Genomic DNA, 12,500 nt, shown 5'->3' with positions numbered 1-12,500 from the left:
TCACCCTAAGGACTGGAACCAAACATGGTTTTACTGCCAAGATACCTCTCCAGAAGGGAAAAATCCTCTGTTGGGTTATCGTGAAAACTGGCTTAGCAACAGGCAGCACCTCCCGGAACAGATCAATGCAGAAGAGCGGGCCAAATATATGCCCATTTTTCAAAGATCAGAGCCTTAATGGCTAATGGCTTGACTGGTATCAATCTAGTTCGATGCTGGGTCGCATGGAGAATTCTGCCCTTAAGCCACCGCCCTGGCTTAATGTGCGAGTATATTGGAAACATCAAAGACCCTCAGCGCCACTATTAGATTGAACTGACTGATGAAGACATCAATGATATGACCAAGACTCTGCTAAATGAGAGTTTGGAACATTGTAGGAAGACCGGCTTAGGTCCTTTTTGTACCCTTAACAAACCTCCAGTTGTAAGTATTTGGAACAACTTTCGGTTTACTCAGTTCTTCACTTAAAAATTGCCTTCTTAATCATTTTAATTTCCGCAAGCTGATTCTCCTTTTTGGAACAAGAAGCTGCAAGACAAGCCAGCCAAGAAGACCTAGACAAAGAACAAGGCTCAGAAAAAGCCTGCCAAGAAGAAGACCACCCCCGCTGAGTTATTTAACTTGGATGATGATGAGTCGGAGGTAGAAATTAACTCCCTTGGCTCATTGTTTGTACATCTTATTGACACTGAAAACTCTTAGGATGATGCGGAACGAAGCCAAGCAGACGGTGAAGAGGTAACTATCCTTTCCTATGACTCTGAACCTCTGATTAGACCGAAAGTGCATCGGGCGAGCCGGAGAGTAAGGTTTTCTCACCCTTTAGCTTACTTGGATCCCAACTTTGTTTTGAAGAAACAACAACATGAATATCATGGCACAACTCGGAACAGCGGCGGTGGGATACTATCTTCCGGCTTACCCAACACGTTGGTTCCTCGCAAGCGCCAAGCAGAGGTTTCACAAATTTCCGACTTAGCTTTTCCAAAGGCAGGTCTTTTTCGACAACCTCTTAACCCTTCTGATTCACACTCAAGGAACCTCTCACTCTTCTTCTGGCGACTCGACTGGGACTCCGGTCCCTCTTTTCAAGACTGTCCCTGGGTAAGAACACTTAAGTCTGCCTATTTTAACACCTTATTCAATTGATTTACTTGTCCCATCATGTATTTCTTTCAGTGCTATGGCCAAACCTAGCAAGAAGCTAAAAGTAACTAAGCCGGCCGAAGATCCCAAGGTCACTGATCTAGAGAAGCAGACAATGTGTGAGTCTTTGCATCAAACTTCTGAGGCAGCGATGGATGATCCGCCACCAGAAGAGCACCCTGTCACCATGGACCCCATGAATATTGATCCAGAGAATGCTAAGCCGCCCAGCACCTCTCAGTCGGCTCAGGAGACTGAAGACATATGGTTACTAGGACAACTTATACAGCACCAGGAAATCCCACTCTCCTATCCAAGCACAACGCCAAAGAAGAATTTTCTGTTGTTGATAAGGGCAAGTGGAAATTGTACTTGCAAAGCTATGCTCGGTTCAATGCTCAAGATATTCACTCCGGTTATTTGAACTGCCTTCACACCAGCCGTGACTTTGAAGCCGGCCTGGTTAACCTTATGAAGGAATGTTTTGAGGTAAATGCTACAATCTTCTTCATATAAATATATCTCTGCCAGCCGTCAAGTCTACTTGATATGATAGAATGGAATATGTTGTAGACTTTTAGGTAGCCTCTTTAACCTGATATCGATTACATAGCATGTTTGGAACTGCAGAATCAACACAAGTAGCCCCTAAGGGCCGGCTTAAGCTGCATAGCTGAAGCCGAGACTTCAAATTATAGTCCTCAACTTCATATATGTAGCCCCCAAGGGCCCGCTTAAACTAACAAGTTAAGCCGGGACTTATCACCATATTTATGAACAAAATCCAAATATGTAGCCCCCATGAACCGACTATAGTCGTAGAGAACTTAGCCGGATCATTAAAGATTTGTCTTCAAAAAGAGCAATGTGCATTAACCCCCAAGTGCCAAGTAAAGTACCGGTATTATGCTTGGGACTTCAAATAAAGTGATTATCGTAACCATATATTGTTGCTGACTCAGCTTCTCTTATAGGCTGAATTGAATATGAAAGAATCTCAAGTGGTGGACCTGAGGCAAAACATCCAGTCCCAACAAGCAGAAACTTCCAAGGCCAAGCCAGAACTGAAGACCACTTTAGAAAACATCGAAAAGCTAAGAAAAGGACTTCAGCTCTGAGAGAACCGGCAGGGACACCGAGAAGGCAACTCTATTAAAAAGAGCAGAAGACGCCGAAGCTGCCCTTAAGCCAGTAACCGATGAATTGTCCGGCTTAAAATATCAAATCAACGGCATGACAATGGCCATCTTTGGTAAGTAATAGTATACTTCAATATTTCTTCATCAATGTTCAACAACCATTGAGCCGATTCATAAACATACCTGCTAATGCAGGTTCCAGAAGCTCCAAGCTAGGTGATGATATGCGCATAAGGCTAAAAGCCGTATATACCATGTGGAGCAGTTGTACACTGGTGCCCAATGGGCTATTTCTTCTGCCTTGCATAAGAAGCAGCCACCTTCCTTTATCAAGGAAGTGTTGGAGAAGTTGTCTGTGCTGCCACAAAGGGTTTAAGAATTAAAGCAATCAGCCTCCAGAGCCGGTGCCATCACTGCCTAGAGCCACGCAAAGGCATGGCAAGCTAAACTTGACCCGAAAGAGATATCAACCGGTTGTCCTAGTTTAAAAGAAGCTGGGTATCCTTTCTGCACTGATGACTTTACCCAAATAGTAAGAGAGATGCATCCTTGGGCAAGCAAACTAGCCTAGGAGACGGACCTCTCCAAGTACCACCCGATTTATGATGTTGAGAACACGAAAGTGAAGGTGCCGGTCATGAAGCTGTGGATCTTATCCCGCCCACACATAAGCACACCTTCGCTCCTGACATTGATCCATGAAGCCTTATAGATGATGAAGTTGTGTTTAGAGATTTGACCGGGATCGACTGGGCCACATCCGACTTCCATCCAATGGGTGATCAAGAAGAAGAAGAGCCAGTGCAAGATGACCCGGAAGCTTCAACACGTGAGGGCCAAGACAACTGATCCAAGGGTCGGTTTATCATCCACAGAATTGGAGGTTGTGCGTAAAAAACACTTATTCTTTTCGGCTCAGGGAGCCATGTAATAGGCTAGATGAAAAACCATGATCTATCATGCCATCGTGCATGTTTATGCGTATAACATTTTGAGCCACCCGATCTGATGCTGAAGATCCGCTGCTTATGCTCATAATTTTTATTAATCATGTTGATCATGTTATCATAAGCCCTGTACACAAGTAAACAACTTGTGCCTTGGCGGTTCACACCAGGTCGGGTCATGATGTCCCATATAAAAGCCATTGGAGACTGTATAGTCCATAACCAGGGCGGGTTATCAAAACCTCACATATTCATACAACAAGTAAACAACATACCTGCGAAATTTGTTCACACTGCCAGCTTATCACGCCAGATGCAGCAAGGGTAGCATCCCAAAGACTTAGAGCGCAGAACTCTAAGTGCATAATCAAAGCATACTGGCCACTTATTGTCCAAAGCCAGGCCGGGTTATCAAGAAACCTCAAATATTCTCAAATATGAATCATAGAGATTAAGGCTACATGGCCTGAATCATTTTAAACCATATGTCAATATGGTACAGAAGATGAACTCAAAAATATTCAAATAAAACGACCAACCAGAAAAAACAAGGCTTTCATAAGCTGCCAAACCTCAATATCAAGTGTTATTCAAGGGCCGCATAGCCACTGAGCTAATCCTTTATTCAAACTTGTAAGCCGGGTCTGACATGACCAATCGCCGTTTTAACTTTGACAAGTTTAGGGTCTTTATAAGAGTGACTGCCAAGAGTTTGGCGAGTCATTCCAGGATTACCTGGGCGGAGTGGCAGACATACAAAGGCAGGATAACCCGGATTTTTGGTGAATACACCTGGCGTCCAAGCCAATCAAAAGGGTAAATATAGCTATGTTCATTGAACAAGAAGACCCCAAGTAACCTTTAACAAGCCATCAAGGCAGGTTACCTATGTTTGAACTACATATTATAGCAAGTTCTCTTTGGCAACCATTCAACTTGACCAAAAAAACAAGTCATTTGCAACAAGGCGTATAAGCCGGATCAAGGGGTAATTATAGCTATGCTCGGTGAGCAGGAAGCCCCCATGTTATTTGGAACAAGGCGTGCAAGCCGGATCAAGAGGGTAATCATAGCTATGCTCAATGAGCAAGAAGCCCCCAAGTGATCTTTATGAATTGACAATAAAGACTCAGATACTCAGAAATGAAACGACAGAGGCCATGAATTATTAGGGATGCCGGCTTTATTATACTAATCATAACATATACATTACTAGAAGTATGTACATCACAAGAGCCAGTGGCTCAGGTGTAATAAGGCCAAAGATGAGCAATGTTCCACGGTCGGCGGGTCTCCTACTCAGACGTGCGTGGGTCCTTGTGCTCTCGAACATCAATGAGGCAGTATGACCCGTTGTTCAGATTTTTGCGGACGACAAAAGGCCCTTCCCAAGGTGGGGACAACTTGTGCATGTAAGTTTGATCCTGGATTAGCCAGAGCACCAAATCTCCTTCTTGAAAGGTCCGGGTTTTAACCCGGCGGCTATGATAACGATGCAGATCTTGCTGGTAAATCGCCGAACGAGCTGCCGCAAGGTCACACTCCTCATCCAAAAGGTCAAGAGCATCTTGACATGCTCTTTCATTATAAACTTCAACATAAGCCGCCACACGGGGCGAGTCATGATGGATGTCACTCGGAAGAACCGCCTCGGCTCCATAAACCATGAAGAAAGGCGCGTAACCCGTAGATCTGTTGGGGGTAGTATTGATACTCCAAAGCACTGAAGGTAACTCCTCAACCCAAAAACCCGACGTCCTCTGCAAAGGGACCATAAGCCGGGGCTTTATGCCTCTCAAGATTTCTTGATTGGCTCTTTCAGCTTGACCATTGGACTGGGGGTGGGCCACGGATGAAACATCAAGACGAATATGTTCACGTTGACAAAATTCTTTCATAGAACCTTTAGACAGATTAGTGCCATTATCAGTGATGATGTTGTGAGGGTAACAAAAACGGAAAATCACCTTTTTGATGAATTGAACCGTCGTTGATGCGTCACACTTGCTGACCTACTCTGCCTCAACCCACTTTGTAAACTTATCAATCGCCACCAAGAGGTGAGTCTTTTTGTCTTCGGATCTTTTAAAAGGTCCAACCATATCCAGCCCCTAGACTTCAAACGGCTAAGTAATTGGAATCATCCTCAACTCTTGAGCCGGCACATGAGCTCGTCTGAAAATTTCTGACAACCATCACACTTGCTAACCATATCCTCTGCATCAGCATGAGCCGTCAGCCAATAGAACCCATGAAGAAAAGCCTTATCCATGAGAGACTTAGAGCCGGCATGTTGGCCACAATCTCCTTCATGAATCTCCCGTAGAATCTCACGACCCTCCCCAGGAGAAACACAACGCTGAAACTGTTGGGGAACGTAGTAATTTCAAAAAAAATGCTACGTACACGCAAGATCATGGTGATGCATAGCAACGAGATGGGAGAGTGTTGTCCACGTACCCTCATAGACCGAAAGCGGAAGCGTTAGCACAACGCGGTTGATGTACTCGTACGTCTTCACGATCCGACCGATCAAGTACCGAACACACGACACCTCCGAGTTCAACACACGTTTAGCCTGATGACGTCCCTCGAACTCTGATCCAGCTGAGTGTTGAGGGAGAGTTTCGTCAGCACGACGACGTGGTGACGATGATAATGTTCTACCGACGTAGGGCTTTGCCTAAGCACCGCTATAGTATTATCGAGGTTGACTATTGTGGAGAGGGGCGCCGCACACGGCTAAAAGATCAAATCAATTGTTGTGTCTCTAGGGTGCGCCCCTGCCCCCGTATATAAAGGAGCAAGGGGGGAGGTGCAGCCGGCCAGGAGGAGGCGCGCCAGGAGGAGTCCTACTCCCAGCGGGAGTAGGACTCCCTCCCTTCCTTGTTGGATTAGGAGAAGGGGGAAAGAGGAGAGAGAGAGGAAGGAAAGGGGGGGTGCCACCCCCCTCTCCTTGTCCTATTCGGACTAGAGGGGGAGGGGCGCGCGGCCCTGCCCTAGCCGCCTCTCCTCTTCTCCACTAAGGCCCACTATGGCCCATTAAGCCCCGGGGGGGTTCCGGTAACCCCTCGGTACTCCGGTAAAATCCCGATTTCACCCGGAACACTTCCGATATCCAAATATAGGCTTCCAATATATCAATCTTCATGTCTCGACCATTTTGAGACTCCTCGTCATGTCCGTGATCATATCCGGGACTCCGAACAACCTTTGGTACATCAAAACTCATAATATAACCGTCATCAAAACTTTGAGCGTGCGGACCATACGGGTTTGAGAACTATGTAGACATGACCGAGACACGTCTCCGGTCAATAACCAATAGAGGAACCTGGATGCTCATATTGGCTCCCACATATTCTATGAAGATCTTTATCGGTCATACCGCATAACAACATATGTTGTTCCCTTTGTCATCGGTACGTTACTTGCCCAAGATTCGATCGTCGGTATCTCAATACCTAGTTCAATCTCGTTACCGGCAAGTCTCTTTACTCGTTCCTTAATACATCATCCCGCAACTAACTCATTAGTTGCAATGCTTGCAAGGCTTAAGTGATGCGCATTACTGAGTGGGCCCCGAGATACCTCTCCGCAATCGAAGTGACAAATCCTAATCTCGAAATACGCCAACCCAACAAGTACCTTCGGAGACACCTATAGAGCACCTTTATAATCACCCAGTTACGTTGTGGTGTTTGGTAGCACACAAAGTGTTCCTCTAGTAAACAGGAGTTGCATAATCTCATAGTCATAGGAACATGTATAAGTCATGAAGAAAGCAATAGAAACATACTAAACGATCGAGTGCTAAGCTAACGGAATGGGTCAAGTCAATCACATCATTCTCCTAATGATGTGATCCCGTTAATCAAATGAAAACTCATGTCAATGGCTGGGAAACATAACCATCTTCGATCAACAAGCTAGTCAAGTAGAGGCATACTAGTGACACTCTGTTTGTCTATGTATTCATACAAGTATTATGTTTCCGGTTAATACAATTCTAGCATGAATAAGAAACATTTATCATGATATAAGGAAATAAATGATAACTTTATTATTGCCTCTAGGGCATATTTCTTTCAGTCTCCCACTTGCACTAGAGTCAGTAATCTAGATTACACAGTAATGATTCTAACACCCATGGAGTCTTGGTGTTGATCATCTTTTTCTCGTGGAAGAGGCTTAGTCAACGGGTCTGCAACATTCAGATCCGTATGTATCTTGCAAATTTATATGTCTCCCACCTGGACTAGATCCCAGATGGAATTGAAGCGTCTCTTGATGTGCTTGGTTCTCTTGTGAAATCTGGATTCTTTCGCCAAGGCAATTGCGCCAGTATTGTCACAAAAAATTTTCATTGGACCCGATTCACTAGGTATGACACCTAGATCGGATATGAACTCCTTCATCCAGACTCCTTCATTTGCTGCTTCCGATGCAGCTATGTACTCTTCTTCACACGTAGATCCCGCCACAACGCTTTGTTTAGAACTGCACCAACTGACAGCTCCACCATTCAATGTAAACACGTATCCGGTTTGTGATTTAGAATCGTCCGGATCAGTGTCAAATCTTGCATCAACGTAACCATTTACAATGAGCTCTTTGTCACCTCCATAAACAAGAAACATATCCTTAGTCCTTTTCAGGTATTTTAGGATGTTCTTGACCGCTGTCCAGTGATCCACTCCTGGATTACTTAGGTACCTCCCTGCTAGACTTATAGCAAGGCACACATCAGGTCTGGTACACAGCATTGCATACATGATAGAGCCTATGGATGAAGCATAGGGAACATCTTTCATCTTCTCTCTATCTTCTGCAGTGGTCGGGCATTGAGTCCTACTCAACTTCACACCTTGTAACACAGGCAAGAACCCTTTCTTTGCTTGATCCATTTTGAACTTCTTCAAAACTTTGTCAAGGTATGTGCTTTGTGGAAGTCCAATTAAGCGTCTTGATCTATCTCTATAGATCTTGATGCCCAATATATAAGCAGCTTCACTGAGGTCTTTCATTGAAAAACTCTTATTCAAGTATCCCTTTATGCTATCCAGAAATTCTATATCATTTCCAATCAACAATATGTCATCCACATATAATATCAGAAATGCTACAGAGCTCCCACTCACTTTCTTGTAAATACAAGCTTCTCCAAAAGTCTGTATAAAACCAAATGCTTTGATCACACTATCAAAGAGTTTATTCCAACTCCGAGAGGTTTGCACCAGTCCATAAATGGATCACTGGAGCTTGCACACTTTGTTAGCTCCTTTTGGATCGACAAAACCTTCCGGTTGCATCATATACAACTCTTCTTCCAGAAATCCATTCAGGAATGCAGTCTTGACATCCATTTGCCAAATTTCATAATCATAAAATGCGGCAATTGCTAACATGATTCGGACAGACTTAAGCATCGCTACGGGTGAGAAAGTCTCATCGTAGTCAATCCCTTGAACTTGTCGAAAACCTTTCACAACAAGTCTAGCTTTATAGACAGTAACATTACCGTCAGCGTCAGTCTTCTTCTTGAAGATCCATTTATTCTCAATGGCTTGCTGATCATCGGGCAAGTCAACCAAAGTCCATACTTTGTTCTCATACATGGATCCCATCTCAGATTTCATGGCCTCGAGCCATTTTGCGGAATCTGGGCTCATCATCGCTTCTTCATAGTTTGTAGGTTCGTCATGGTCTAGTAACATAACCTCCAGAACAGGATTACCGTACCACTCTGGTGCGGATCTTACTCTGGTTGACCTACGAGGTTCAGTAAAAACTTGATCTGAAGTTTCATGATCATCATGTCCTCACTAATTGGTATAGACGTCACAGGAACCGGTTTCTGTGATGAACTATTTTCCAATAAGGGAGCAGGTACGGTTACCTCATCAAGTTCTAGTTTCCTCCCACTCACTTCTTTCAAGAGAAACTCCTTCTCTAGAAAGGATCCACTCTTATCAACGAATGTATTGCCTTCGGATCTGTGATACAAGGTGTACCCAATAGTCTCCTTTGGGTATCCTATGAAGGCACATTTCTCCGATTTGGGTTCGAGCTTATCAGGTTGAAGCTTTTTCACATAAGCATCGCAGCCCCAAACTTTAAGAAACGACAACTTTGGTTTCTTGCCAAACCACAGTTCATAAGGCGTCGTCTCAATGGATTTCGATGGTGCCCTATTTAACGTGAATGCAGCCGTCTCTAAAGCATAACCCCAAAATGATAGTGGTAAATCAGTAAGAGACATCATAGATCACACCATATCTAGTAAAGTATGATTACGACGTTCGGACACACCATTACGCTGTGGTGTTTCGGGTGGCGTGAGTTGCGAAACTATTCCGCATTGTTTCAAATGTAGACCAAACTCGTAACTCAAATATTCTCCTCCACGATCAGATCGTAGAAACTTTATTTTCTTGTTACGATGATTTCCAACTTCACTCTGAAATTCTTTGAACTTTTCAAATGTTTCAGATTTATGTTTCATTAAGTAGATATACCCATATCTGCTTAAATCATCTGTGAAGGTGAGAAAATAATGATATCCTCTGCGAGACTCAACATTCATCGAACCACATACATCTGTATGTATGATTTCTAACAAATCTGTTGCTTGCTCCATAGTTCCGGAGAACGGTGTTTTAGTCATCTTGCCCATGAGGCATGGTTCGCAAGTATCAAGTGATTCATAATCAAGTGATTCCAAAAGTCCATCAGTATGGAGTTTCTTCATGCACTTTACACCAATATGACCCAAACGGTAGTGCCACAAATAAGTTGCACTATCATTATCAACTATGCATCTTTTGGCTTCAACATTATGAATATGCATATCACTGCTATCGAGATTCATCAAAAATAGACCACTCTTCAAGGGCGCATGACCATAAAAGATATTACTCATATAAATAGAACAACCATTAGTCTTTGATTTAAATGAATAACTGTCTTGCATCAAACAAGATCCAGATATAATGTTCATGCTCAACGCTAGCACCAAATAACAATTATTTAGGTCTAATACTAATCCCGAAGGTAGATGTAGAGGTAGCGTGCCGACGGCGATCACATCGACTTTGGAACCGTTTCCCACGCGCATCGTCACCTCGTCCTTGGCCAGTGTTCACTTAATCCGTAGTCCCTGTTTTGAGTTGCAAATATTAGCAACAGAACCAGTATCAAATACCCAGGTGCTACTGCGAGCTCTGGTAAGGTACACATCAATAAAATGTATATCACACATAGCTTTGTTCACCTTGCCGTCCTTCTTATCCACCAAATACTTGGGGCAGTTCCATTTGCAGTGACCAGTCCCTTTGCAGAAGAAGCACTCAGTCTCAGGTTTAGGTCCAGATTTGGGTTTCTTCTCTTGAGCAGCAACTTGCTTGCCATTCTTCTTGAAGTTCCCCTTCTTCCCTTTACCCTTCTTCTTGAAACTGGTGGTTTTGTTAACCATCAACACTTGATGCTCGTTTTTGATTTCTACCTCCGCAGCCTTTAGCATTGCGAAGAGCTCGGGAATTATCTTATCCATCCCTTGCATATTATAGTTCATCACCAAGATCTTGTAGCTTGGTGGTAGTGATTGAAGAATTCTGTCAATAACACTATCAACCGGAAGATTAACTCCCAGTTGAATCAAGTGATTGCAGTACCCAGACATTCTGAGTATATGCTCACTGACAGAACTATTCTCCTCCATCTTGCGGCTATAGAACTTATTGGAGACTTCATATCTCTCAATCCGGGCATTTGCTTGAAATATTAACTTCAACTCCTGGAACATCTCATATGCTCCATGACGTTCAAAACGTCGTTGAAGTCCCGGTTCTAAGCCATAAATCATGGCACATTGAACTATCGAGTAGTCATCAACACGCGACTGCCAGGCATTCACAATGTGTGCAGTTGTCGGCGCGGGTGTTACACCTAGCGGTGCTTCCAGGACGTAATTCTTCTATGTTGCAATGAGGATAATCCTCAAGTTATGGACCCAGTCCGTGCAATTGCTACCATCATCTTTCAACTTTGCTTTCTCAAGGAATGCATTAAAATTCAATGAAACAACAGCACAAGCCATCTATCTACAATCAACATATACAAGCAAGATACTACCAGGTACTAAGTTCATGATAAATTCAAGTTCAATTAATCATATTACTTAAGAACTCCCACTTAGATAGACATCTCTCTAATCTTCTAAGTGATCATGTGATGCATATCAACTAAACCATAACCGACCATCACGTGAAATGGAGTAGCTTTCAATGGTGAACATCACTATGTTGATCATATCTACTATATGATTCACGCTCGACCTTTCGGTCTTAGTGTTCCGAGGCCATATCTGCATATGCTAGGCTCGTCAAGTTTAACCGGAGTATTCTGCGTGTGCAAAACTGGCTTGCACCCGTTGTAGATGGACGTAGAGCTTATCACACCCGATCGTCACGTGCACTACAAAAAAAAGACACATCCGTGACATTTTGGGCCGAACTAAAAAAAATTCTGTCATACATATGACACTTCTATGACGATAATTGTGACAAAACCCGGTATCATCATAGATGTGGTGGGCTCCTACTTCTATGACAAAAAATCATGACAGAAAATGGGCCTTTCGTCCTGGGCGGGCCGGAGACGCAGCTGCATGACATTCTTTGGGCCGTCCATGACGGAAAAAACCGTGGTAGAAGCGAGGGGGAGGAAAATTTCGGTTAGTTCCTGGCTACGGTGGGAGGTCGGGGGCCGAGCGATGCGTGTTTCTCTTGTACACGTACGCACGTGTGTGTGAGGCGTTTGCTCTAACTGAACCCGAGCGAGACGTTGGGCTCTAACTAAACCCGAGCAATTGCACTACAGGCTACGCGTTACTGAACCCGAGCGATCGAGCGATTCCTTCGCTGCTGCTACTAACTGAAGCCGATCGATGCTGCCTCTGGGATGAATAGTGAGCGTTGTGGGGGCGGGGGGGGGGGGTTGGATGAACAGTGAGCGGTGGCGTTGCCTCTGGATGAACAGGACCCTGTGGTGTGGTGGAGGGCTAGATGAACAGTAGACGGTGGAGGGGTGCCCGTGGAGGGTGGTTGAACAGGACCTCGTGGTGTGGAGGGCTAGATGAACAGTAGACGGTGGAGGGGTGCTCGTGGAGGGGTGGTTGAATAGTAGCCGGTGGAGTAGCGTGCGGTGGAGGCTGGATGAACAGGAGCCCGTGGAGGCTGGAGGAGGTTGACGGTAGCCCGTGGAG

Source organism: Triticum urartu, chromosome 3A, assembly GCF_056163025.1.
Source record: "Triticum urartu cultivar PI428250 chromosome 3A, HENAU_Tu73, whole genome shotgun sequence".
NCBI classification, from domain to species: domain Eukaryota; kingdom Viridiplantae; phylum Streptophyta; class Magnoliopsida; order Poales; family Poaceae; genus Triticum; species Triticum urartu.
The sequence above is the reverse complement of the archived record's forward strand: the minus strand, read 5'-3'. Positions refer to the sequence as shown.